The sequence below is a fragment of the Megascapheus bottae genome, chromosome 16 (assembly GCF_031878675.1).
Source record: "Megascapheus bottae isolate mThoBot1 chromosome 16, mThoBot2.hap1, whole genome shotgun sequence".
NCBI lineage: Eukaryota > Metazoa > Chordata > Mammalia > Rodentia > Geomyidae > Megascapheus > Megascapheus bottae.
This window is the reverse complement of record NC_143524.1, coordinates 32,892,177-32,919,902: the sequence shown is the minus strand read 5'-3', so window position 1 is coordinate 32,919,902 and position 27,726 is coordinate 32,892,177. Positions and strand designations below refer to the sequence as shown.

Sequence of the window (27,726 nt, the reverse complement as noted above, 5' to 3'; positions counted from 1 at the left end):
TGTTGATATCTCCATGTAAGTTTATTTTTTCTTCTTTAAAAAGATTGTGACTGAGGGCTGGGAGTTTGGCCTAGCAGTAGAGTGCTTGCCTAGCATACACAAAGACCCGGGTTTGATTCCTTGGTACCACATACATAGAAAAAAGCTGGAAGTGGTGCTGTGGTTCAAGTGGTAGTGCCCTAGCCTTGAGGAAAAGCCCAAGGACAGTGCTCAGGCCCTGAGTTCAAGCCCCAGGATTGGCAAAAAAATAAATAAAAAGATTGTGGCTGAGCAGGGTGAGGTGGCTCAGGCCTGTAATCCTAGCTACTCCAAGAGGCTGAGAACTGAGGATTGCAGTTCAAAGTCAGCCCATGCACTAAAGTCCGTGAGATTCTTATCTTCAATTAACCACTAGAAGAAAACAGAAAGTGGGGCTGTGGCTCAAGGGGTAGTGCAAGTAGCCTTGAGCTGAAGAGCTCAGGGACAGTGCCCAGAGTACCCAGGCCCAGAGTTCAAGCCCCATGACCAGAAAAAAAAAAAGTTTGTGTCTGAGTGTTGGTGCCTTACACCTATAATCCTAACTACTCATGAAGTTAAGATCTGAAAATCAAAGCCAGCCCAGAGAGACAAATTATCTCCAACTAGCCAACAAAAATATAGAAGTAGAGCTGTAATTCAAGGGACAGAATGTCAGTCTTGAGCAAAAAAAATGCTAAGAGTGTCCAGGCCCTGAATTAAAGCCCCCACCCAAAAATAAATTGTGATATTCCTTTTCACATTTATTAATAGAAAGTATCACATTTCATTGATATGTTTTTCACGTGTTGCTGGATAGTAGTCTTACTATAATTTTTTTCATAACTGTTCAAAAAATGTCACTGTGCATATGTGTGCCAGGCATTGCTAAGTGCTGGAGATACAACAAAGGAACAAAAAGTGTTAGCTGGGCACATGGATTATGCCTGTAATCCGAGCTGCTCAGAAGGCTGAGATCTGCTGATTGCAGTTCAAAGCCAGTCCAAGCACTAAAGTCCATGAGACTCATCTCCAAATAAGCACCAGAAAATTGGAAGTGGCACTGTGGCTTAAGAGGTAGGGTGGTGGCCTTGAGCTGAAGAGTTCAGAAACAATGCCCAGGCCCAGAGTTTTAGTCCCATGACTGACAAAAAAAAAAAAAAAAAAAAAAGTTTCAAAGGTGAAATTACTGAACCTAAGAGTCATTTCCTGAAACTCTTTTCACTATCAAGACTCAAGAGATCATGTCAGCTTAATAACATTAAGATATCAGCCCCATCTCCAGATTGAGCTAACTTTGAATAGGGATCCTCAGATCTCAGCCTCTTCAGTAGCTAAGATTACAGACCTGAGCCACCAGTGCCCTATGGAGATTAGTATGTTAAAAAAGAAAAGTTAGAGGCCAGCAAAGTTTTCCTCGCTCTGCCCTGGTGCCTGGGATAAGTTGGTGACTGATGGTTAAAACAACCTGGACCCTATCAAGCCAAATATAAAATACGAAGACCTATCACTACCACTGTGAATTGCCCCTACCCAGCTCTTACCCATCCTAACCACTGCTGGACTCTTCATTCCTGGCACCACCTGTTCACAGGCAAGCCCACAGAATCCTATGACCTCATCTGCCAAGCAGTAGCTCGGTCTTCCCCCCTAATAAAAGCAGAGCTGAAGTGTGAGCATCTAAGTTCTGAGGTAAGGATAATCACCACACCCAACATCTACTTTAGAAATCCTTGTACCTATCTCATTCAAGGGTTAGATTTTATTTGCATCCAACTTCTTCTACAGAGTCATTGTCACTCATTGGGCAAAATGCAAAGTCTCATCTAAAGCCTGCTTTCCACCTGGAGAACAAAAGAAATAAATTGACTTTTTTTTTGGGGGGGGGCAGTCCTGGGGCTTGACCTCAGAGCCTGAGCACTGTCCTTGGGCTTTCTCAAAGCTAGAGCTCTACCACTTGAGCCACAGCACCACTTCTGGCTTTTTTCAGTGTATGCAGTACCAAGGAATTGAACCCAGAGCATCATGCAAGCTAGGCAAGCACTCTATCACTAGGCCAAACTCCCGGGCTCACCTGACTTTTTTTTTTTTTTTTTGCCAGTCCTGGGCTTGGGCTCAGGGCCTGAGCACTGTCCTTGGACTTTCTCAAGGCTAGAGCTCTACCACTTGAGCCTCAGCATCACTTCTGGCTTTTTGCTATGACTGTAGTACTGAGGAATCGAACCCGGGTCTTCGTGCATGCTAGGCAAGCACTCTAACACTAGGCCAAACTCCCAGCCCTCACCTGACTTTTGATGGGAATAACGAAGTAACAATTCTAACGGACTTTACAGTATCTCACGTATCTCAACTACAAACATTCCCAACCCCCATTTTATGAATGAAGAACCTGGGCTCAGATAAGTTGAGTTACATAAGATAACTCTTGATAAATGATAAAACTGGGACATGAATCTAGATCTTCTATTTCCAAATCCTATATTGTTTGCATAATGACCTGCTGTCCTTTTCCTTTTGGAACCTTTGGGGCTAGCAGCTTTCTGACCATGCCCTAAAGACAAAGAATCAGAAAAACAGCACCATTCATCACTTATTCTCCCCCCAACCCCATTAATTTTCTTTTTTCTTTGTGTCCTTAGCTGTTGAAACCTACCATGAGATCGGCTGGTGAATCTCTGGTAGACAAGTGCACAAAGCAAGCTTTCAATGTGACTGGAGCAGCCCTAGTAATGAGCAACCACTAGACTCCCCACCACCAACTTGTACCAAAGCAAACAGGCACAGAGTCTTGGGTATAGGAATTATGAGCTGTAAAATGTGGGCATTAAGTAAACATATTCTAACATTAGAAGGTAGGTAACCTTCTAAAGCTGACAAAACAAAAACAAAAACAAAAAAACAGTTCCTTTGCATTAGATCTCCAAACTTTGTTTCATAATATGGATGTTGCCCTCTGGCCAAAATGTTGTCAGCACAGCATCACCACTTCTAGCTCTTGAGTTTACATGATACTTTCATACTCATTCATCGTCCTATTGGACCCTCTCAAATACCCACTGAGGTAGACAGAAAAGATATCTTTAATTTTATGGTACATGTGAAGAAAACGTAACTTTAGGAGGTTATTGGAACACTAAATTTAAAGAAAGCTGATGAAAGAGGAGCAAAAGGAAAAAGAATGAAAACTCATATATTGAGAAAAAGAGATAAACTATAATAATACCTCTTGAGTATTTTTAGCTTTAGAATTTGATCTTTTTTTCCCCCCAGTCCTAGGCCGTGAACTCAAGGCCTGAGCACTGTCCTTGGGATTTTTTTCCTCAAGGATAGCCCTCTGCCACTTGAGCCACAGCACTATTTCTGACTTTTTCTAGGTATGTGGTACCAATGAATTGAACTTGGGTCTTCATGCATGCTAGGCAAGCACTCTACCACTTGGCTTAACTCCCAGCCCAGAATTTGATCATTTTTGATCAAATGTACCCAAACCTACATTATCAGAGCCTCTGGTGCAGTACAAGGAGCAAAAGAACATGAAGTAGGTCCCTGGGCTATTCCATTCAATACTATTATTATATATCATCACCAGGCCATAAGTAAGCAAAGTAAGGCCCACAAGGCATAGACAATTTGTCTGAAGCCACAGTCAACTCATATGTTACCTACATACCACCCTCTTTTGACTTCTTTCTATTCCTTCAAGTTCAACCTTGCCAAATGAAGGTTATTACATTCATTTAGAAATTGCAAGTTGTTCCATGCACCAGTGGCTCACAGCTGTAATCCCAGCTACTCAAGAGGCTGAGATCTGAAGACTGCAGTTCAAAGCCAGCCTGGGCACTAAAGTCCATGAGACTCTTATCTCCAATTATCCACCAGAAAACTGGAAGTTCCTCTATGGCTCAAGGGTTAGAGTACTAGCCTTGAGCTGCAGAGCTCAGGGCCAACACCCAGGCCCAGAGTTCAAGTCCCACGACCAACCAAAAAAAAGAAAAAAAAAAGAAAGGAAGAAAGAGAAAAAAAGAAAGAAGGAAATTGCAAGTTGTCTTGTCTGGTTCGCTATTTCTGACCCTTTTGTCTAAAAGCCCCCAGCTGGCTTCATTTCCTGTTTTTAAGGCTTTATTGTTATTATTTAAGGGTGAAAATGTCACCCCTTCTTTTGCTTACATTTCCTAGTTTTAAAACCTAAGAAGATTCTTACGTCCTGGCACCTTGTCTCAAGAATCACTTGCAGGCACAGACACATGCCCTGAAATACCTGTTCTTAAACCTGACTTGCTACCTTGCTTTTTGGTAATACAGGCCTGGCCTGGCTGAGAGCCAGGTGGTTTCAAGGGAGCACAGAAACTCTTTCTCTTCCACACAGAACTTCTGTTTCTCTTCAGGCTACTGAGAAAGCAATTTGGCAAATAAAGCAAAACACAATCTCCCCTTCATTGTCAAATCTTGCTTTTCTCCCAGAAGCAGCTTCTCAAAGACACATGTCAGCCAATCTCACCTGGAGGAATACCAGGAAGCATGGATGAAAGATAGTCCCCACAAGGCAGGCCGTGGGTAACCAACCAGGTAAATAAGCACTCCTTTACAAGCCCTGGGCTGAGAAGGATTCACTTAGGCCCTACTGAAGTCAGGTAAGCAAATACAAGACACTAAGTAGACCAGGAAGAACTGGATACTAATTTAAAAGCTCAACGTATGAGCTCACCTACAATCACAGAAACTGCTAGTCAAAATACAAATGGGCCTCACAAAACTTGGTAAGATTAAAAAAAAGAAAACTCTGTAAGATAAACAAACTTTTTAATCATACCGATTCTAACTCTAGTGAGACCAGTGACTCTGGCTGGATAAGTATAAATGTCCCTGTTACTTAGTATGTAAAAGAACCATGTGGGACTGGGAGTTTGGCCTAGTGGTTAAAGTGCTTGCCTAGCATGCATGAAGACCCGGGTTCGATTCCTCAGTGCCACATACATAGAAAAAAGCCGGAAGTGGTGCTGAGGCTCAAGTGGTAGAGCTCTAGCCTTGAGAAAGTCCAAGGACAGTGCTCAGACCCTGAGCTCAAGCCCAGGAATGGCAAAAAAAAAAAAAAAAAAAAAAAAAAAAAGAACCATGTGAATGTTGCTCAGCAGTGAAGATCACAGAACCTGACATGTGTGGGTTTCTGTCATTGGTGTTATTGGTATGCTGAGAGTATAATAAATCTGCTCTGTCAGCACTAACTGTTATCTGACCCAAGCTATAAAGAGAAGAAGCCATTTAAAATGTAAGAAAAGTACCTGAAAGTCTGAAGACAGACTCTATCAAGAATCCTTATATTAGCATGCTCAATAGTACATGCCCCTCTAAACCTCTTGGCTCCCCAAAAGACCCTAAAAGAGTCACCCTGAAGGCTGAAGTCACATTCAGTCACTGCCTCTAGACTTAGTAAGCACAGACTGTTTTTGCTCTAAAATCCTAGTGTTCCAACAAAACTGAGGATTCTGGGTAACCTAACAATGCTCTTGGTTGGGGCTTAAAACTGGAAATTGAAAGTTGAAACAATCAGGAATTGAAACATTGCTTCAATATTTCTTAAGCACCTTTTTGGTTTATTTTACTTAACACTTTTACAAAGTTTTTCATTTAGCATGAAGTGTCACCATTGTTAATGTGATGTTTCTAAAGAGGCTGAGAATCTTACTGAAATTGTCTTTCAAGTGTGCACGCTTTAAAGAATGTCAAGATTTCCCCACAGGTTGCTACACACACACACACTTCTGACAAGTCTTCTTCCCAAAGCATGAGAACGAGGCTTAAGCCAATGTACAATTCACATCCTCTCCCCAAGTGGAAGCTCTACTCTGTCGCTTCCAACATCAGCCTGGAGCAAAAAAAATCAGTCTAGAACTCTGGAGACAGAAAAGCAAGCCACCTCACCTTTCAAACTTCCACCTTGTAAATATGAGATAATATGCCCATTATTGCAAGTTTAATCAGATAATACATGAAAGTTGCTTGTACAATGCTTGACACACAGAAGATACACAGTGTTTTTTGAAATCCGATTGTGTCTTAACTATGGCAAGGATCTTAAGACATCTAAGTTTTAATAGGGCAAACAGAATGAGCCTCCTTTCCCACAAATCTAATAGTCACCTTGATGGACTATCTCTTTCTTTACTGTAATCTCCACACCTGTGTGCAAGTCTTATTGCTTGTTTTAACAAAATTTGCTCTTCCTTCATCTACTCTTCTCTGTTTCTATACCTGGCACCTTTTCTCCTGATTAGATTCTGTAACAGCTGCTAGCTGCTCCTTCTGCTTCTACTCAGGCCTCTGGAAACTTGGTAGAGCTGTGTGGATGTGGATATGTGTGTATATACACATGATGAGCTTGCACTCAGAGCCTTGGCACTGTCCCTGAACTTTTCTACTCAAGGCTAGTGCTCTACCATTTGAGCTACAGCTCCACTTTTGTTGTTTTTGTTTTGTTTTGTTTGGGGTGGTTATTTGGAGATAAGAGTCTCATGGACTTTTTTACCCCAGCTGGCTTTTAACTATGATCCTCAGATCTGAGCCTCCTGAGCAGTTAGGATTATAGGTATGAGCTACCAGCACCCAGCTGTTTAGGCTTTTTAAAAGATAAAGGAAACCATGCCATTGCTCTCCATTAACTTTTATAACATTGCAGAGAGAGACACAGAGAGAAACTAAGCTCCTTAGCTTGGCTTACAAAGTCTGAGGTAACTTTACTGCTGTGTAGTTCCAGTTTTATCATGTTCCATCCTTCCACTTTCTCAGTCCTCCCAGCCACAGGGTCTCACTGCTGTTCCTTGAATACCAAGGTTTTTTTTTTTTTTCATATTTCATATCCTTTGCACTAAGGGTATCCTCAGCCTGTATATTGGGTCCTCGTTGCTCAGATAGCAGTCACTTCATATCAACCACTTTAGTAACCAGCTGTTCTCACTTATATGTATATGTCATTACTGTTGATCATCCTGACTAGCATGTGAATTCTACTACGGCAAGGTCCTTGCCTGTCTTTTTTGTTACTATATCAGCCTGACACAGTACCTGGCACTGTACCATTTCTAGGAAAACTCAAAAGTATTGCAAATTAGTGAATGAATGAGCAAACACTAAGAGACACCTACCTTAAAATGAGGCCAAGACTCTATAGGAGCTTGCTAATAACTCTATAGAAATATGAACATGTAATATAAACAGGGGCTTAGCAGTCATCAGCCATCAAACTACAATTGCTGAGGCACTAACCTCAGCTCTCCTAAACTGTATTACACATAATTTGGAGAAATTAACCCTCCTATAATTCCCCCATCCCTGCAAATAAAGGTTAATATACTCAACAGAGAGAATCACAGAAAGGCATATGAAGTCCCTAGAGGAAATTATTGCCTGATTAAAAACACACAAATACAAACTGTCCTTGCTTTGTGAACTAGAGAATGTTGAGAATGAAGCCTACAATTTGGGTGTGCTGCTCTCTGCTCAGTTCACATATGTGTTTATCCTGCCCTCCTCTCTCTTTTCCAGTCTTAGGTTGCTCATGTATTTCTCATGTACCTTCTTCAGGTACCTTCTCATGTACCACAGGAGCAGGCATGCCACTGCAGCAGACACCCAAGCTCATTTTCCTCAACAGTCTGAGCACATGCACAAGTCACTTTCAGAGAATGCATAGCCTATCCCAGCTGCTCCTCACTTCAGAGCCCCAGAGAATGTGGAAGCAGGACCTACAGGTCTTGATGAAAAATCCTATGCTGTATAGAGGAGCCTCCATCATCCCTGGAGAGCAGGGACCAGACCAATGAAGAATATCCTATACTATCCACATCTGGCTTATACCACATGCCCAACTAGAAAATCCAGTCAAACCTCAGGACCACCATCTGAGGGGTGGTCAGAAACTGTCCTTCTTGAAAGGTGCCCACATAGAATCTCCTGCTTTTCCTGTGCTAGTATGCCAGGCAACGTGAGGAGTCTGTCATTCCCACACCCTGGATTGGAGTCTTCCAGTGTTTTTTGGGAAGTTTGTGGGTTCTCCAGAGGTTTTCAGATGCACTCAGCAGCCAACTCATTTTGTAACATATTTCTTTTGACCTAATAACCCATGATGAAATTTGTCTGCCTCTGATATCAGGCACAAAATACCCACATTTAAGATTACCACTTAGGGAAGTTTTTAATTTTGGCTCTCAATGTCTATGAAAGAGTACATTCAAACTTCCAATAGAATGAGGAAATCAAACAAAGAGTCCTCCCCTAACTTCTTTTTCTTTCTTTCTTTCTTTCTTTCTTTCTTTCTTTCTTTCTTTTTCTTTTCTTTTTTTAAAGGAAGCTGGCAGGAAAAGTAATAGGAGCAGAGTATCTGACTTGTTTAGACCAAGCAGCTCCATGATTTGAGCAACTATTCAACCTCGTTGGGTCCCTGTTTCTTTGTCTATACATTGAGGCAGCTGGATTCTCCAACTGGAAAGCCACATGAAAGTTCCATGATAGCCTGGCAGGTATGCCACACAAACTAGGTTTTCACTCCTGGTTCTAATATGTATCGGCAATGCATAACCTTGGATGACTTAGGAGACTTCGCCAAGTTTATGTATAGAAAGTTTATTGAGAGAGAATACCAGCCCTGCAAGGCTATGAGGAAAGAATACTGATAACATACTCACTCTCCAAAAGACATGTCTATCTGCAGCACCTGCTGTATTTTCTTTTTTCTTTTGCTAGCTCTACCACTGCATCAAGCATTGTTTTGCCTTTTTCCATGTTGTAACTCCAGCATTATTAGCCTATAAGAGAACAAAGGCTCAAGCATACACTTTTTACCCTTTAATAAGGCACAGTCCCCAGCCTCCTGCTTAATTTCTATTTAAAGTATTTGCCTGCCAGGCAAAGTGGTTTAAGATCAACAGGTACCTTCCTTCAGCCACACTCTGTCCATCATAGAATCAACAAACCTCATAGTTCAGAAAGTGCAGTTCAAGAAAAATCTCTCTTGAGCAGGCAGGGCTGACTCAAAGACAGGTGATCTACAGAAGTCTCAGATTTCAGGGGAAATATTTTCAATCTCAGAACACCCACTTTCATACTTCTGTTTAGCCTTTAAATACATCAAGTTCACCAAATGCAACACAAAAAGGCTAACCATTCCACACAGTTGCAACATTTCAAAATGCTGAGGATGATCTCAAACTACTGCCATCCATGGAGCCTCAGACTGAAATTCAACATCACTGCCCCTAACTGAACACAAAGAAAGAGAGGCAGAACAGCTATCCCCCCAGGTCTCACCTGCAAAAAGAATATTCCCTGTAATAACATAAGGGGGAGGGTTAATAGTAACTTCCATCTTATTTATGCCCAAGTAAATTATGCTATTAAAAAAATGGAACTGCAGTCACTCCTAGTCATCAAAAACTCCTGCTCTCCATCATTAACTGGCTTTCATGAATCGGAGTATATGGCAGCAAACTCAATCCCATGAGACCAGTACAGGACTAACCTCCTCTCTTGTTCTTGCTGGGAAAAGCAGCAGATAGACTCACTCTGTCTTTGAGCTCTAGGTTCAGAATTTGTTTCTTCTGCAGTTACAGCCTTACGAAATCCAGGTTCAGGTCAGACAATGAAAGAGGCTCCCAGCCTGCCTGTTCTCTCTCAATTTCAGTTCTTGAGTAGCTGTGTTCTCAGGTATTATAATCCAGCAGCCACTCACTCCTGCTCATTCATTCTCCTTCTTCACTCCCCACACAAAATCTGGAAACCAGACAGGAACACAGTTCCCGCTCTGAGTCACCGCCCCACTGTGGCCAAGAGGAACACTGGCTTGCAGTAAACAGCAAGGCAGGTACTTAGGGCTGTAGGAGTCAAGGCTGTTCTCCTTTGACACTGTGGGGTCAGCTGCCCTCCCAGAACCAGGATATAAGAAAGAACCCAACTTCTTGCTCTGCTGTCAGAATGAATTACTCATTCTGAAGTCAGCCCCAATGAACAGCCTATCTTTAGTGGAGAACTGATGACTCTTTTATCAGTTTCGCACCAGTCAGGATAGGCAAGGAAGCAGTCACAAGCCACCTTATCCACTTCTCCTGAAAGTAATCTATGACTCTTTCATCCCCATTTGGTACGGCTACATCTACTTTAGGACAAATTTAACTATGTGGCTCTCACTCCCAAAACAGGTCTGGAAAGACAACATAGGGGACAGAAAGAGAAATTAAGATACTGAAATCATGGGTCAACATTGTGGCTTTTTTCATTGTAACTGTATACTGAATGAAAAAAAAAGGATATTTTGTTTTGTCTACATAGGATGACAGTTGGACTCAAATTTGCATCTGTTATCACCATTTCCTCCCTATTAGAAATTTCTTTATCCTTTATAATGCCAATAGTGCCTAGAATAAATCTTTTATAAGGGATGACACTAATGAAGCTCAAGCCTTAGAGCACTTCCAACCCCCCAAAAGAGCTCTGTACTATAATGTTTACATGCTTCATGAAACTTACATAAGTATTTTCAAAGAAGACCTTCCAAACTACAAAACATCAAATCACACAAAACTGAGCTGCCACAGTAGAATGAAAAAAAAAATGAATTACTTGTAAGCCATCCTTGTATGTTACCCCAACACCTGACAGAGGATTATATTCTTGCTTATTCATAAATACTAATTGATCACTAGTCAATTACTGTAAAGACTGAATTGGGCTTAAAAGCACAAACCCCACATATATATCTAACACACAGTTAGCCTTATTATGTGCTTAGCACTCTGAGTGCTTAATGGGAAAACAATTATAGCACAGTCATCCTCACTGCACAGGGGTTTACAACCCAACAGGATCAAGGGACCATGAGTAGACACAAATTTCATATGTAGCACACACAGAGACATGCACACACACACACGCACACACACACGCATGCACACACACACACACACACATGCAAAAACTGGAGTACCACAATGAGACTGTAAAGCACACTTATTTGCTTAGGTATCAGTCCACTTGATACAACCACCATTATGTCATTTCCCTTTCACAAATCAAGAAGTCAACAGCTAAAATAGTCAAGAGCTTTTCCAAAACCACATAACCAAAATGCAAGTCCAGATCAGTCCAAAGTGGGGAGTTCCGGTTACATTCTTGAATCAATGGCTTCTTGCTTGACAAAACTTCTGAAAATGTCCAGGAGTCATGCTAGTTACAGAGGTAGAGGAAATAGCTCAGCACCATAAGCTTCCAAGGCTCACACTCTGAGAAGTGGAGGAACAGGAAGTGCCAGGAGCTTACTTATCAGGCACTTAGGTCAATGCTGTTTCACCAGGCAACACCCTGGTAGAGATCAGTGACAGCTACTTGGGAAAGAGAAAGGGAGAGGCTGTAGTCCTGCCTCCAAACTCCCCTGGCCTGTTGGCAATGTGGTTGGATTAATCATGCTGAGCTGTAGCTATCCACTAGTCTCCAGGTCACCCTGTTTGTCCTGCCTCTCACTGGCAAAGTGGAGTCTGTGACTCCTGTTGTCTTTTCTCTAAGGAATTCTGCCCAAACCATAAGGCCCCTGAGTTTCCAAGTGGTACTTCCTGCTCATTCCAGGTTGCTCTAACATCTTCTCCCTCAAAGTTCTCAGCACTCATGGCTTCCCATCCTCATGCAGCAAGTATACTCTGTAACTCTTTTTTTTTTTGTAGTTTACTTTTCAAAAATTATTTAAGTGCTACATTTTATAAAACAATGAAACACCAAAAGCAGTTCCCTTTCTAAAATCCAGTCCAATCTCTAATACCAGAGGTCACTACCTTTCCCTGCTCTTGTGTCAATCTTTTTGCTATTTTGCACTTAAGAAAATTTTAAGCATTTAAAATTTTATACATACTTTTTATAGAAAAAAACCCACATAAATAGAATAAACTTGTAATGGTTCTGTAACTTGATTTTTACTTTATGTATTATGGTCTCCTCTAAGAATGTACACACCAGAACAGTCCTTAGAGAGAGATATCCCACAGGCCAACCAAGCCCAACACACATCAGAGAGTTCAAACTGATACCTGCAAACCAGTCAATTTTGACTAAAAGAATGTTAAATTTTCAGCTGAGTCTTATATTTTTGAATTCAGCTGAAGTTTAAAACAGGAAATAGTCCATATTTTTTTTTAATCCAAGTTGGGTACAGGTAGCTCACACCTATAATCCTACCTGCTCAGGAGGCTAGATCTGAGGATAGTAGTTTGAATCCAGCTTGGGCAGGAAAGTCCATGGCACTTTTTTTCTTCTTTTTTTTTCTTTTTTTTTTTTTTCTTTTGTCAGTTATGGAGCTTGAACTCTGGGCCTAGGTGCTGTCCATGAGCTCTTCAGCTCAGGGTTACCACCCTACCCCTAGAGCCACAGCCCCATTTCTGGCTTTCTAGTAGTTAACTGGAGATAAGAGTCTCACTGTCTTTAGTGCCCAGGCTGGCTTTGAACCGAGATCCTCCAATTAAATACCACAAAAGCTAGAAGTGAGCTGTGGTTCAAATGGTAAAATGCTGGTTTGAACAAACTAAATACCTGGGCTGTAGGTTCAAGCCCCAGGAGCAGCACAAACAAACATCCAAAGTAAACCAGTGCCAGTGGCTCATACCCAGGTGGTTTAGATCTGAAGATTGTAGTTTGAAGCCACTACAGACAGGAAAGTCCATGAGACTCTTACCTTCAATGGAACTGACAGAACACCAGCTTTGAATGAAAAAATAAAAAACAAGCCTAGTGCCCTGGCCCTGAGTTCAAGCTCCAGAACTGGTGCACATATGGATACACACACACACACACACTCCAAAGCAGAGGTAGTGGTGAACACAGCCCTGATAGTCATAGGAAGGGCCCTCACACACCAGGCAGAGGCTCCTAGGATAGAAAAGCATCTGACCAGTCCCTGATGTGAAAGGCTACTGTGGCATTTAGACTGAATTCAGCTTTCAGCACACTTTCCACAGATAAGAAAACTGCTTCAAAAAGTTGCCACTATCTTTTAAAAATAACTGCATCACCTGGGGTTCAGAAAGAATCTTACAGGACTCATCATGCCTCCTGATCAGACCTAAAGACATTTGCTCCCAACGATGACATGTATGGCATTAACAAATATTTGAAAGCCAATTGTTTTCCAATGCCATGGTGTCTTAAGTCTGAAATGTTAAGAGAAGAGGGAAGGGGTGTGTAATGCACAATAACTCAGTCTCTAGGTCTTGCCCTAAGGGAACAATATGATAGTTTTTCAGATTTTCAGATTTCTGAATGGTAATTTGTCTTAGTCAACTTGAGACCTATTTTCCTACCACGGGCAACCCTGGTTTTTCAGAAACCAAACCATTAAGTGTTTAGAGCTGAAAATGACTCAGGGTTGGCTTAGCCAATCTCTTTGTTCTACAGACATGGAAACTACAACCTAGGAAGGCTAAGAAATTTGCTTGAGGTCACAGTTATTACTGAAACATGAATGAATACTAGGTCCTTGAAAATAAGGGTTGAGAAAAATTATGCACTGTTTTAAAATTAACTTCCTTCTTTAAACAAAATCGAGCTTCCAGTGACTAATTTCCCCTAGTAAAAATGAAAAATACATTTTAGTCCTGGAAATTCCCATGTCCAATTCCTTGCAGTACAACCAAAAGACCTCAGAGAGAAATTTGATATTGTTGCTCTGGAACCCAGTGACGTTTAAGCCCACATATGAGGTAAAAGTACATAAAACAGAGGAAGAGGTTGGAGAGATGCCCCTAGAACCAAAGAATGACAAGAAATAGCAATGGCCACAGCAGCAGAGAGGAACACAGGATAGAACTAACACTACTGACATGTGGATTTGGGATCTTGGCTTCTAGAATTGCAAGAGAATAAATTTCTGCTGTTTTAAGCTAAGTTGGTGGTATTTTCTTATGGCATCCCTAGAAACAGAACATATATTAGTTGAATCATTTTAATTTACTACTATCCCAAATAGAGAAAAGCCTGGAAATTTTGTTACAAGGACCACTAAACCCCGGGGTAAGTGCCAAAAAATAGGAGATACAATATTTCTAAAATTTGAATTGATCAGAGTCCAACCAAATACTGTATCCACTTTGAGGTGTCATACCTATAAGTCAGACTGGGAAAACTTGCAAGCCCAGAGAGACCAGCCAAAAATGTGTAAAGGCTCAAACCTATCAAAGGCACGTTCCTGAAGGTTTTGGAATTTTAGACGTTGGCAGACTGACCATATGATTGCTATCTTCATTTGAGAAGTGACTAGAGATGGTTATAAAGGACCAATGAGGACCAGGGAGTGATTACCTAGCATGGATGAAGCCCTGGGTTTGATTCTTTGGTACCACATACATAGAAAAAAAAGTCTTAAGTGGTGCTGTGGTTCAAGTGGTAGAGAAAGTCCAAGGACAGTGTTTAGGCACTGAGTTCAAGCCCCAGGACTGGCAAAAAGTAAAAAATAAAATAAAATGAATAATTTTTTTTAAAAAAAGACCAGTGAAAAAAAAGAGTAACTAAGAGGCATGCTTTTCAAGGAATTACATGTCAACAATGTTCATGTGGCCTCTCATCATCCCACTGGTTAGATGCCTCCCACTGGTCCAAGTTTACAAGCCCACATCCAGGACAAGAAAACAAACATATAAAATAACAAATTAAAAAAAATACCACTTAGAAAGGATGCTGGTGAAGAAGAATAAACACCAGGCCTGCAAAACCTGTCAAGATAGCCATGTACTCCTCTCTAGTTCTATAGACATACCACTCAGTAATTTGGTATGAGAGTCTAAAATGCATGGGTAAGATTCAGGGCTTCTGGATTTAAAGAGATACCTGTGGTGGGAAAGCAGAACCAAGACTCTATACAAGTAACAGATGAGACTTCATGGCCAGCTCTTAGGTATCTCTCACAGGATGCTGACTTTGAACTTTGACCCTCAGACCTCAACCTCCTAGAGTAGCTAAGATTGAAGGTATGAGCCAGCAGTGTCAGCTTTACTTTAGTTTTAATATTTTAGTGTAGCCAGGATCCATTAACTAGCCACTGGTACTGTCAGTAAGGCATCATTTTCTTCTTCAAACCAGGGTCCTTATGCATGCTAGGCAAGCACTCTACCACTAAGCCACATTCCCAGCCCTAATATTTAGTCATCATTTTCTGAATGCCTATGGTTGATATTTGCATATCTTGTCTCTAACAGTCACTTTAACGCTAAGTTACATTATCAGTTTAGGGAATGAAGCATAAGAGAGGTTAAATCATTTGCACAGGGCTACACACCTTGGAAGATTCCCATCAGAAGCCAAGTCCAGAGACCTAATTCTTTAGCTGTATCACGCTGCCTCTTCTGAGCCCCACTGTGGGCATTTAATTTGCTCAAGGTAAACAATGCCAGACAAGTGTGAAGGAAGCAGGTGGCAGTGGTCCCTGTCAACCTCAACATACCTGCAAAGTGAGAAAAGGTAGGAAATGATGGACACAAGGAGTCCTTCTGGCTCTAACAACCTGGGGCAGCTAGAGTCATGTTCTCAGTGTCATCACAACACTAAGGATAACTCTCCTGAACCCACTGCAAGGACAGTGCCAGCAACCTTTCCCATGCTGCTTTGCAGTCTGAGCTATAATGGGAGAGGGAAACCAAGAGGGGTGCAAAGTCAGCAGCATGAGCTCCCTTGCAGGTGTGCTTTAAGGTGTGACCCACATAAATCCTGACCTTTCGCACTTCACTCCACAAACTGGGGTTGAGCTGTCAAGTATCAGCACACAGATCTGAGGGCTAGGCTGTGCCCAGAGACCAGGGGATGTCCACAAAGAATTAAAGTGCAGGGTCTTTGTTTCAGAAAGATAAAGTCATCCCTAGGGAGAGGTAAAGTAGCTCAGCTACATTCCAAGGGGAGGAGCCTCTGCAGTGGCTTCTTTCTCTATGTGTTGCTGTCCCTAATCAGGTCACCCAGCATACTTCAGCCTACTCGGCTCAGCAAAGCCTCCTAAGTGGCCACCTGTCCCCTCTAAGGGTCCTCCAGCAATAGTAATAACAGAATCTTGGGGCTCCAGAGGCCCAGCAACTGAAAACTGAAGGAGGTTGGCTACCAAGGGACTGAAACACTTCACTGTCTCCTGGCCAGGCAATGCTACAGGGACAGAGGACTACCTTCTCTCAGTGCTGAGAGGAAAGACTCTGGACAACCATGCAGGGTGGGGCTCTCCTTGTCTATCTCGCCTTTAGAAAAGAGCATGATGGGATGACTTCGGAAACACCCCACCCACAGCAGTTTCCTCTTTAATTTCCTAGTTGTGCCCATTAAGGAAGGCAGTCCCAACTTGAAGACCATGGCAGGAAGAAGATGCCTGACCCACAGGACACCATAAACCAGGAGTTTCCAGTAAGTTTCCACAACACTGTGCAGAAAGAGCCAAAGAGAACATTCTGACAAACCTTTCTGGGGTCAACTAGTATTTCCTTCTTTTTTCCATTTTGGTTTTTCCAGGAGCAAAGACACAAGAAAATTGAGACAAGTATAAAGCCTAAAAGCTCCTATCTGTAATCCTTGCAACTCAGGAGCCTGAGAGCTGAAGATCATAGTTCAAATTCAAAGCCAGCTTGGTAAGAAAAGTCCATGAAACTTTTATCTTCAATTAACCATCAAAAAAAAAAAAAAACAACAATGTGAAGCTATGGCTCAAGTGGTAGAGTACCAGCCCTGAGTGAAAAGGCTAAAGATGGTGCCCAGGTTCTGAATTCAAGCCCCCGTACTACCCAGTGTGAGTATGTACTTGCATACACACACATACGTAAGCGTGCACACACAGTCAAATAAGTGAGTATATGGAGGTAGAGCTAGAACTGGGTTCCAATCACAGCTCTAACCTAGCAGTGTACACTCTGTAGAGCATTTTCTAAGTGATGTCTAGTATATCAAGGAAGTAAACCATAGATAGATATTGTTGTTGAGGTCCATTCTCCCTACCATCTTTCCACATCCCTAATAGAGGGTCCACCATGGCAGTATGTCAGACTTCTACAGACTGCCTTAGTTGCAGGGTGGAGGTAGACAAGGAGCCAAATCAGAGAAGTTATCTGTAACAGTCACTTCAGTGAGTATAGCATATTTTGTGTCACATTACATTCCAGGCACTCCACAGGTATTATCTCATATCTAGGATGTAGGTGTTATTATTTCCATTTTCACAGATGAAGAAATGTGAGGATCAGAGTCACTAAGAAATTGTGTAAGATTATGTAGCTAGAAAGGGACAGAGCTGGGATTGAAATCTAGGTCCTTTGATTCCAGAGTTAGGGGCCAAAGAGTACACTATCCCCTGTGAAGAAAACATGACATATGTAAATTACATTTCTAAGTCAAAAAAATAACAAAATAACAACAACAACAACAAAAACTCTGGTACAGGATAATAGAACAAACTTAATAGAAGCAAGCCTTACTGGGTTCTCCACTTTTTTTTTTTTTTTTGCCACTCCTGGGGCTTGAACTCAAGGCCTGAATACTGTCACTGGGCTTTTTCAAGGCTAGTGTTCTACCACTAGAGCCACAGCACCACTTACAGCTTTTTTTCTATGTATGTGGTACCAAGGAATCGAACCCAGGTCTTCGTGAATGCTAGGCAAGCACTCTACCACTAGGCCAAATTCCCAGCCCCAGTTCTCCACTTTCTGAAAAATGTATCTCCAGCCCTTGGCATCCCTGGATAGCAGTCCTAGCACTCTAGCATAGACACTGACTGGAAATTTGCAGGTTAACAGGTCAGAACTTGGTCTTTAAGCAGCAATGACTTTGAAGAAAATCATGTAGGAAAATAGGAATCCAAAATATCACTGACTGCACCATCCACCTTTCCAGTACACCTACTTTGTACACCAGTGCCTCTGAATCACACTTTTAAACTGCTTTTCTAGATCCAGACTCAATCTCCCAGCATCAAACTGTGTCATCTGGGAGAGATACAGACAGCAGAGAGAATCGGCTATGAATTGCTTTCTCTGCTAGTGATGGTATCTGATGCATGTTAAATAATTCCTCAAGTGCCTATTAATCAGTGAACCAAGAACACAGAGGGCACCATGGAAAAATCTGCTATTTCAGGAGGAAAAAAAAAAAGAAGCAAATCAGGAAAAGCCATCTTGCTCATGCTCAAAGGGGAGGTGGTGACAGTATAACAGCCCAGTCATTGAAGTACTGAGCCCACTGGCTACAAAGCAAATCCCCTCCCCACCCCACAAAAAAAGTCCTTCAGTATCACAAGGGAAACTTACTTCAACTCTGCCTGAATCCAAAGAAAGGGTTTGCCAAATCATTTAAAGAAGAAACTTAGGCCAGGTTTAATAGTGCACTGTACTCCTCACTGCTTAGGAAGCAGTCTGAAGCAGAAGGATGGATGGCTTGAGCCCAAGAGTTTGAGGCCAGCCTAAACAACACGAGATCCTATTACACACACATAAAATGAAAGAGAAATACGGGAAAAAAAATCATGTATTCTTGTTAAGATTGCTTCTTTTCTCTGTAAAAAAGCCCTAGAATACTTTTGGTCCTCCCAGCTCACAAGATCAAGCAAGTCACATGACTCCACGGGTTCTGCTATGTGCTCTTTCCTGCTAAACCTTCTCCCCTGGAAAGCTCATGACTTGATGTGCTTAGATTGCCCAAAGCTGCCTCTCCACTGTGGTCTACTCTTCAAGCTCCAGACCCTTAACTTTACAGGACACTGCCTACAAGAGACCTTTACCTGCATGTGCATTAGGCATCATCATGTTGACATATTCCAGTATGGAAATGTCCGCAACCTTCCTAAATCACTCTTCATCTTCTATTCTCCAACTAGGTGAAGATAACACCATTTAGGGTTTTCAACCAGGGACACTTGGGAAAATGGCATTCAATTTTGGTTATTACCATGGGGGATAAGGAGTATTTGGTGAACAGGAGGCCTAGAACAATAAATACCAATCTGCACAGGAGTATCTGCCAAAAAGTATCACAATCTAGAAATGCTGGTTGGTCAGCCTGCTTCTTTCTCTTCTTCTCTCATTAGTGATGACTGGTCAGCTCTATCTCATGCATCCCCACTCTAGCCCATCTTCTCCATCCCTACAGCCTCATTCTATGCCATGACTGTACTGGTCCTGGGGGTCATCCTCCTATTTCTGCATCTACCCATTCTCAATTCATTTCCTACAACTCTGATCCTCCACACAGCTACCTGAAAGAGCCACAGACCTAATGTCATTGTTTACCTTAAAATCTTCCCTTCTCCTCCTAGGTAAACTCAGCTTTACAAATACTCTTCACCTGTTCCTTGAATCAGGGAAAGACTCCAGTAGGGTCAGAGTATATTTCATACAGATTCTTTCTCTTGAAGGCTGCATTATTAGCTCTCTGGTTATTTCTATTTGACCTGTAGGACAAATACAAGAATCTCCTCCTAGAAATCTTGCCTTACACCAAGATGAATCAAGGCATGCTTGCACATATTGAGATATATCAATCTATCAGTTGTGGGGCTTGAACTCCGGGCCTGGGTGCTATCCCTGAGCTAAAGAGCTCAAGGCTATCACTCTACCACTTTGAGCCACACCTCCATTTCCAGTTTTTGGTAGTTAATTGGATATAAGTGTCTCATGGGAGCTGGGCGCCAGTTGCTCACATCTGTAATCCAGCTACTAAGGAGGCTGAGATCTGAGGACTGTGGTTCAAAGCCTGCCCAGACACCAAAGTCCATGAGACTCATTAACCACCAGAACACACGATTCTCAGAGGTCTCAATCTCCTTAACAGCTAGGATTATATTTGTGAGCCACAGGTGCCTGGCTTCAAAATCCCAATATTTGCTGCATGCACGGTGGCTCACACCTGTAATCCTAGCTACACAGGAGGCTGAAATCTGAGGATCTCAGTTCAAAGCCAGTCTCAAAGTCCCTGAGACTCTTATCTCCTATTAACCACTAGAAAACCAGAAGTGGGGCTGTGGCTCAAGAGGTAGGATGGTAGCCTTGAGCTGAAGAGCTGAAGGAAAATGCTCTGCTCAGGTACAGAGTTCAAGTCCCATGACTGACCAAAAAAAAAAAATCCCAATATTTATGTCCTATTCTGTCATCCTCCTGCTTGCACTGCCTGCTAGTTTAGAACCTCTTAATCAATAGAAGGCTTCTAAAGCACTGACAGTTAACTAAGCAATGACCTGAAGAAGTGGTTTCTATCACTATTACTATTTTATAGAAGAGATTAATTCTCACACAACTTAAAATTGACTAGCTAAGAGGAGTTAATACCCAAACTAGGTTCACAGATGACAAATTCTTTGCTCTTTGTCACAACACCATTCTACATAAAAGGTTACAGAACAGAGATATCCAGGTGGGGGCGGGACATGTCACCATCCTATTTTTTTAATTTAATTTTATTGTCAGAGTCATATACGGAAGAGTTATACTTATATACATAAAGTAGACAATTGTTGCCTCCTCCCACATTTTTCTGCCACTTTCCCTTCCCAATTGTAAAGTTCATTTCCAACATATTGTCTTGTGATTATCACTATCACATTGGTTCATCCTTTATCCTTTGTCTCATGATCCTGTTGTTCCCTTCTTTTCTGTAATTCAAAAATGTATATACAATATACCAGGTATCAAAATCAGATACAGTGGCAACAGGGGATAAACCACAAGGGGGGGGGGGAAACAAAAGAAAAAAAAGAGAGAACTTCACAAGCTGGCATCGTGGTTCACTCCAGTAATCCTAGCTACTCCAGAGGCTGAGATCTGAGGATCACATTTCAAAGCCAGACCATGAGGCTCTTATCTCCAATTAAACACTAGAAAATGGGGAGTGGAGCTGTGGCTCCAAGGGTAGGACAGTAGCCTCATGCTGAAGAGCTCAGAGACAGCACCCAGACCCAGGTGTAGGGCAGTAGCCTTGAGCTGAAGAGATCAGAGACAGTGCTCAAGTCCAGAGTTCAAGCTCCATGACCCACAAAAAAGAAAAAAAAGAAAAAAGAAATAACTTCACATAGTACATTAAAATAACAACAGCAGAGAAAAACCTTATTTCCATATCTTGGAGTTCATTTCACTTAGCGTCATCCTATATGGTCATATGTGCATAGCTATTGAGCTATTGTGATCCGCTGCTAGGAAAATCCTAGACATATATGAATTATTATAATAGAGGGAAATCATGGAGCATATGTCTTTATGGGTCTTTCCATTTCCTTATGAATGTGGCTAAAATATGGAACCAACTTACCTGCCCTTCAGTAGATGAACAGATCAAAAAAATATGGTATATATACATCTTCTTTAAATCCCACCTTCAGACAGAGCACTGGAAACGTCATCAGACGCACAGCATCATTCTTCCTCCATTCCCTTTCTCACACTCCAATCATATTGTCAGAAATCCCAAAGCCAGCCAGAGTCTGCTTTTACTGTCTAAAACAGCGCACTCTGCCAGCATGCAGCATGATGGCTCTAGTGCAGGGGCTGGGTGCAGGGAGGAAGGATGGAGGCCTGGTGACAAGTGGAAGCATTCAAACTCGCTATGCATTAAGTACTCACTGCTTTAAATGGGCCTCCCCACAGAGAAGGTGTACCAGGCAGGACTTCTAAGTGCCTGCCAGGGGAGGGATTGAGGGAGGGTGACTGTGATCTGTCCCACTGTGCCATGTGAAAGGCTGATAATTCCTAATTACTTTCTGTGAGTTTTCACCAGCACCTCACATATGCCATTTTGCTTCAAGAACACAAAGCAATTAGAAATAGGGCTTCAGACTTTATGACTGTAGCTGTAGCTGCAGTGGAGAACATTCCCTAGCATACATATATTTGGCTCAAATGTGAATTTAAAAGGCTATTAAGGAAAATAGCAGTTTGGTATGGTAACCTCTCAGGGGGTAAGCAAAATGACAAATGTTCATTTCAGGGCTCTGGGTGGCAATCACTTTCCACATCCACGATGTATTCAGACGTCTCCATGACAACCACAGAAAGGCTTCCTTCCTCTATGGCAAAGACAATGCAAATTTTAATTAAGGCCATTCCTTTTTTTCCCCTGACCATTGGAAGAAAACATTCATGAAATGCTAACCAGAAATGTATAACTAGGGACACTTGCAGAATTCAAAAATGTATGACTAGGTACACTTTCAGAATTCAAAAAAAATTTTTTGCTGCTTTTCATGAAGTCACATCCCCAAGCCCATTCCTCCACCCTGCCAACAACTCACATTTTATAGATCTCATAAATTCAGACTTGTCTAGATCCTTTATAAAACATTATAAAACAAGGTAAACATTCCAATATAATTTTTCTGACTATGATTGAAAACAGGATTTTAATCATTTTTATTTCAGCCATAAAATTCAAAAGGTCTCGTATATTTTCATAGAGTACTTTCAATCAATCTGCGCTGGTCCAAAATTAGTCCTGAATGTTTGGTGGCCTTTAACAGGAACTGATTCTTATTTTCATACCTGCACCGAGATTTTGTTTACTTATCTGAAAGATAAAAGTAGTAATACCTAATATGGAACATTTTTGAGGAAAAGCAATGGTCAACATAATATATTAGTATGCATAGCCAAACTATAAGGTAGCTATCAATAATAGCAGCAAGTATTATACTCTGCCTTATTTTATTGCAAAAGAACAAATCTGTCTACCCCTCCTAGGAAATGCCTCTCATGTGCTGGTTCCTGCCCCTTCTCAGTCCTTAAACTCAGGCTCTTATCATCTCCAACATTGACTATCCAAACAACCTCCAATGCAGCCTTCTATGTAACTGGTCTGCTCTCTACCTCACAGGGCCCATGACCACCCACCTACTCATTACAAATCTAACATCCAGACCTATGCTAGCCATTCTGCTCTTATAAGGATTTTCATTTTTTCATGTATATGATAAGATGTGACTCTGAATAGGACAAATCTGTCTAAAGGCCTAAACATGAAAATATCAGTGTTGCAAAGACATTGATTCATTCCTAAATTAACCTATAAATCCAAGGAACCCAATCATAATCTCACAAGGTTTTTTCAAGGATCCCTGTAAAGTGATTTCATAATCTAACTGCCAGAGCAAAAGAACAACAACAGCAGAAGCTCCTACTGGAAAATACCATTCTAGGGTAAACAAATTTTGTTTTGGTGAGTTTTACTTCAGGGGAAATATGTTCAACACAATTAAAAATCACCTTCAGAATAGTAGGCAGATAATAAAAATGAACTCTAAGATATGGAAACTAGATTTTTCTTTGTTGTTGTTTTTAATTTACTGTGTGAAGTCATTTCTTTTTTTTTTTTTTTTTTTTTTTTGCCAGTCCTGGGCTTGAGCTCAGGGCCTGAGCACTGTCCTTGGACTTTTCTCAAGGCTAGAGCTCTACCACTTGAGCCTCAGCACCACTTCCGGCTTTTTTCTATGTATGTGGTACAGAGGAATCGAACCCGGGTCTTCATGCATGCTAGGCAAGCACTTTAACCACTAGGCCAAACTCCCGGCCCTGTCATTTCTTTTTTTGTTTTTTCTCCCCTTGGGTTTGCCCTGTCTTGTCACTGTTTTTGATGTTGGTTCCCTGTGTCTTGTACATTCATTTATCTGATCTGGGAAAGGGAAGGGGAACAACAAAATAGTGAGACAAATGACAAAGAGTGAATACTCACAAGACATTATGCTAGAAATGAACTTTCCAACTTGAGGAAGGGGGAGTCAGGGGAGAAGGGAAAGAGGGAGAGAAGTGAGGGAGGGGGTAACAAAGTTTAACAAAAATGTACTCATGCTGGGAGTTTGGCCTAGTGGTAGAGTGCTTGCCAAGCATGCACGAAGACCCTAGTTCAATTCCCCAGTACATAGAAAAGCCGAAGTGATGCTATGCCTCAAGTGGTATAACGCTAGCCTTGAGGAAAGCCCAAGGACAGTGCTAAAGCCCTGAGTTCAAGCCCCAGGAACTGGAAAAAAAAAAATTGTGGGTCATGGAGCTTGAACTCTGGGCCTGGGCACTATCACTGAGCTCTTTAACTCAAGGCTATCATCCTACCCTTTGAGCCACAGCCCCACTTCCTGTTTTCTAGTGATTGGAGATAAGAGTCTCTCACACTTTAGTCTCCGGGCTGGCTTTGAAACATGATCCTCAGATCTCAGCCTCCTGAGTAGCAATGATTACAGGTGTGGGCCACCATGCCTGGCTTATGTATGTAACTTTAACCCCTCTGTACATCACCTTAACAATAAAATCAAATTTAAAAATAAAAATAGAGCTGGGCGCAGTAGCTCACACCTGTCAACCTAGCTACTCAGGTGGCTGAGATCTGAGGATCAAGGTTCAAAGCCAGCCCAGGCACAAAAGCACCTCAGACTCCAATTAACCTCTAGAAAATGGGAAGTGGGGCCTGGCTTGAAGGTAGAGTGGTAGCCTTGAACCGAAGAGCACAAGGACAGTGCCCAGACCAAGTTCAAGCCCCAGAGCCATAAATAAATAAATAGGAGTGGGGCGCAGTGGCTGGGCACAAATAGCCTTGAGCTGAAGAGCTCAGGGACAGCGCCCAGGCCGAGTTCTAGCCTCACAATCAACAAATAAGTAAGTAAGTAAATATAAAAGTAGGGCTGGGAGTGTACCCTAGTGATAGAGTGCTTTCCCAGCATGCATGAAGCCCTGGGTTTGACTCCTTGGTACCACATACACAGAAAAAGGCAAAAATGGTGGTATGGCTCAAGTGGTAGAGTGCTAGCCTTGAGAAAACCCAAGGACAGTGCCCAAGCCCTGGGTTCAAGCACCAGGGCTGGAAAAAAAATAAAAGAATAGTAGGCAGATAGAAAATATTTTAATAAAATACCACCAGGTGACTTCTGATTGAGAATAAAGAAATTTTGGTAATTTTGCTAATCTAGTGTAGGGATCAGGCTAGGGAATGAGAAATCAAAGAAAAAAAGTGGGCTAGGAAGGAGTTAATACTCTTTGCAAAGATCTGATATGTTTCATATCAGGATAAGATTTGCAGCTAATATTCACCCCATATGTAAAGTAGGTAGCATTATTTTTATTAGGAAAATATTTGGAAAGAGTTTTTGTTCAGGGGCAAAGAGCCTTTGTAAGTATTAAAAGCAGAATTGAACCTTTCTTGGGCTTTTTTTTCTTCTTCTTATATGCATGGGATCTACTCTAGGCCTGCTTTTAGTGATCTCAGGTGGCACTCTAGTGCCAGGATAAGCAGGGAAGAGTTGGCAGCTCAGCAGGGGGAGGTGTGGGCAATGAGAACTTAGTGGAGCTGCTCCTCCCTCTTTATCTGGGAGGTGCAAGGATCTTACATGTAGACAAACACAATCACATAGAGTAAATGGGAAGGCCTTGAAACCCCACGGTATGCTACTCTGTAGCCAGAGAAATTCAAGGCAGAATCCAAGTTGCAAACTTACTACATAATGGGAAAAGAACTCTCCATGTTTAAGCCTCTTACAGGTTGTAAATCCTCAGCTTTATACTGACAGCAAGTTATGCCCTCAAACATACAGTTGAACTGCAATAAATTTCACTTTGTTGATCTATAAATCCTGTTAAAAAAATTAAGCATATATAGTCCAATCTGCTTCTTGCCAGGGTAAACCAGGTGGGACGTAGTGACTTCTTCTTATGTTAAGGCCTTATAACTTTCATGAGGTGTTTTACTAGTCTACAAGTAGACTATGAAACGCTGATAGAAGCAATTATACTTGACAATAAAAATGCAATAAATCACCTAAGAGCATAGACATTCTGTTACATTTCTTTCACTTATTTCTATTCCATTTGGCCTAACTATGTATCACCCTACCACCATCATTTCTTGTAAACAAAGCTGTACAAAAGTGTTCAGAACATTATGATCATGAAAACATGGTTGTATTTGCAGGCATGGAAGAGCAGTATGATAGACAGGAAGCTCTGAGGAATGCCATTACACCACTCTAGTGTATGAACATTTATGAGACCTAGCACTTAAAAAAAAGAAAAAAAATATTTAGCTAAATTAGTTCAAGTGGCATAACATGTGAAAGACATGTCATTTTTGTATGAAATTGTTCATTTTTTCATTCCTAACTTATAAGAAGCAATGTAAACTTCTTATAAAAAATGAAGGGTGGGAGTAGACATAGAAAAGCTGAGAGAGAAAAGTCACCTTTAGGTCTATCAACCAGAAAAATCAACTGGGAAATATTCAATTTTATACTAAACTGAATCTGTTTTTCCTGTGGATTCTAATATGGATGCACTAATAATTTAAGCCAAGCATGTAAGAAAATTCTATAGGGTAAATCCTCTATTCTCTAAACCTCACAATTCATTTTTTGAGGGTAATTGTAAAGGGGCAGTAAAGTGAGAAACCTAGTGCAATTTTACTAAGAAACAATTCATGATTCACACAATTTACCCACTTAAAATGTATAATGGGGAGGGGAAACTGGGAGAAAATGAGGGAGGGAGTGACACTATTCAAAAGGAAATGTACTCATTACCTGACTTATGTAACTGTAACTCCTCTGAATATCACCATCATCTCAATCAATCTTAGAACATTTTATCTCTTTGAAAAGAACCTTCTTGGCCAGGTACAGTGACTCATGCCTGTAATCCTAGCTACTCAGGATGTTGAGATCTGAGGATTAAGGTTCAAAGCCAGCCCGGTCACAAAAGGACCTGAGACTCTTATCTCCAATTAACCTCTAAAACATGGGGAAATAGGGGCCAGGAGCGTAGTCTAGTGGTAGAGTGTTTGCCTAATATGCACGAAGCTCTGGGTTTGATTCTTTGGTACCACATACACAGGAAAAGCTGGAATTGTTGTTATGGATCAAGTGGCAGAGCGCTAACCTTGAGCAAAATGTGTCCAAGGACAGTGCCCAGGCCCTGAGTTCAAGCCCCAGGACTGGCAAAAAAATAAAAAGGGAAAGTGGGGCTTGGCTCAAGGGTAGGGTGGTAGCCTTGAGCTGAAGGGCTCAAGGGACAGTGCCCAGGCTGAGTTCAAACCCCATGACCCACAAAAAAAAAAAAAAAAAAAAAAACCTTCTCCACTGGGCACTGGTGGCTCACACCTGTAATCCTAGCTACTCAGGGGGCTGAGATCTGAGGGTTGTATTTCAAAGCCATCTGGGACACTAATGACCAAGTCCGTGGAGTCTTATTCCAAATAACCACTAGAAAATGGAAAGTGGTGCTATGGCTCAAGTGGTAGGGTGGTAGGGTGGTAGCCTTGAGCTGAAGAGCTCAGGGACAGCACCCAGTCCCAGATTCAGAATTGAAGTCCCACAGCCAACCAACAACAACAACAAAAACCTTCTAGAGGTCAGGAATTTGGCCTAGTGGTAGAGTACATGCTTAGCATGCACAAAACCCTGGGTTCAATTCCTCAGTACCACATACACAGAAAAAGCTGGAAGTGGTGCTATGGCACAAATGGCAGAGGACTAGCCTTGAGCAAAAGAAAGTGCTCAAGGACAGTGTCCAAGCCCTGAGTTCAAGCCCCAGGATTGGCAAAAAAATAAATTAAAATTAAAATTAAATAAAAAAAAAAAGGCAAGCAAGCACCCTGGACTGCTTTAGTCCACTTTACTCCAGCCATATATGACTATTAGTCTACTTTCTATCTCCATGGATTTTCCTACTCAGAACATTTCATATAAATTGCATCTATTTCATCTTTTGTTATTGGCTTCTTTAGTTTAACATTTTC

General features: G+C 41.6%; 1 protein-coding gene across 4 annotated transcripts in view; it reads right to left on the bottom strand.

Annotated features, from left to right (window-relative positions):
• The window catches only part of Plekha7 (pleckstrin homology domain containing A7), a 192,602-nt gene that overhangs the window by 68,895 nt on the left and 95,981 nt on the right, over positions 1-27,726 (bottom strand). The window contains exon 1 of one of the 4 annotated variants that reach the window (XM_090348068.1): positions 12,205-12,289. The exons of the other annotated variants lie outside the window; for them this stretch is intronic. The gene's annotated coding sequence lies outside the window, so the exon portion shown is untranslated. Of the gene's footprint in view, positions 1-12,204; positions 12,290-27,726 lie in introns of those variants that run through there. 4 annotated transcript variants of the gene reach the window in all.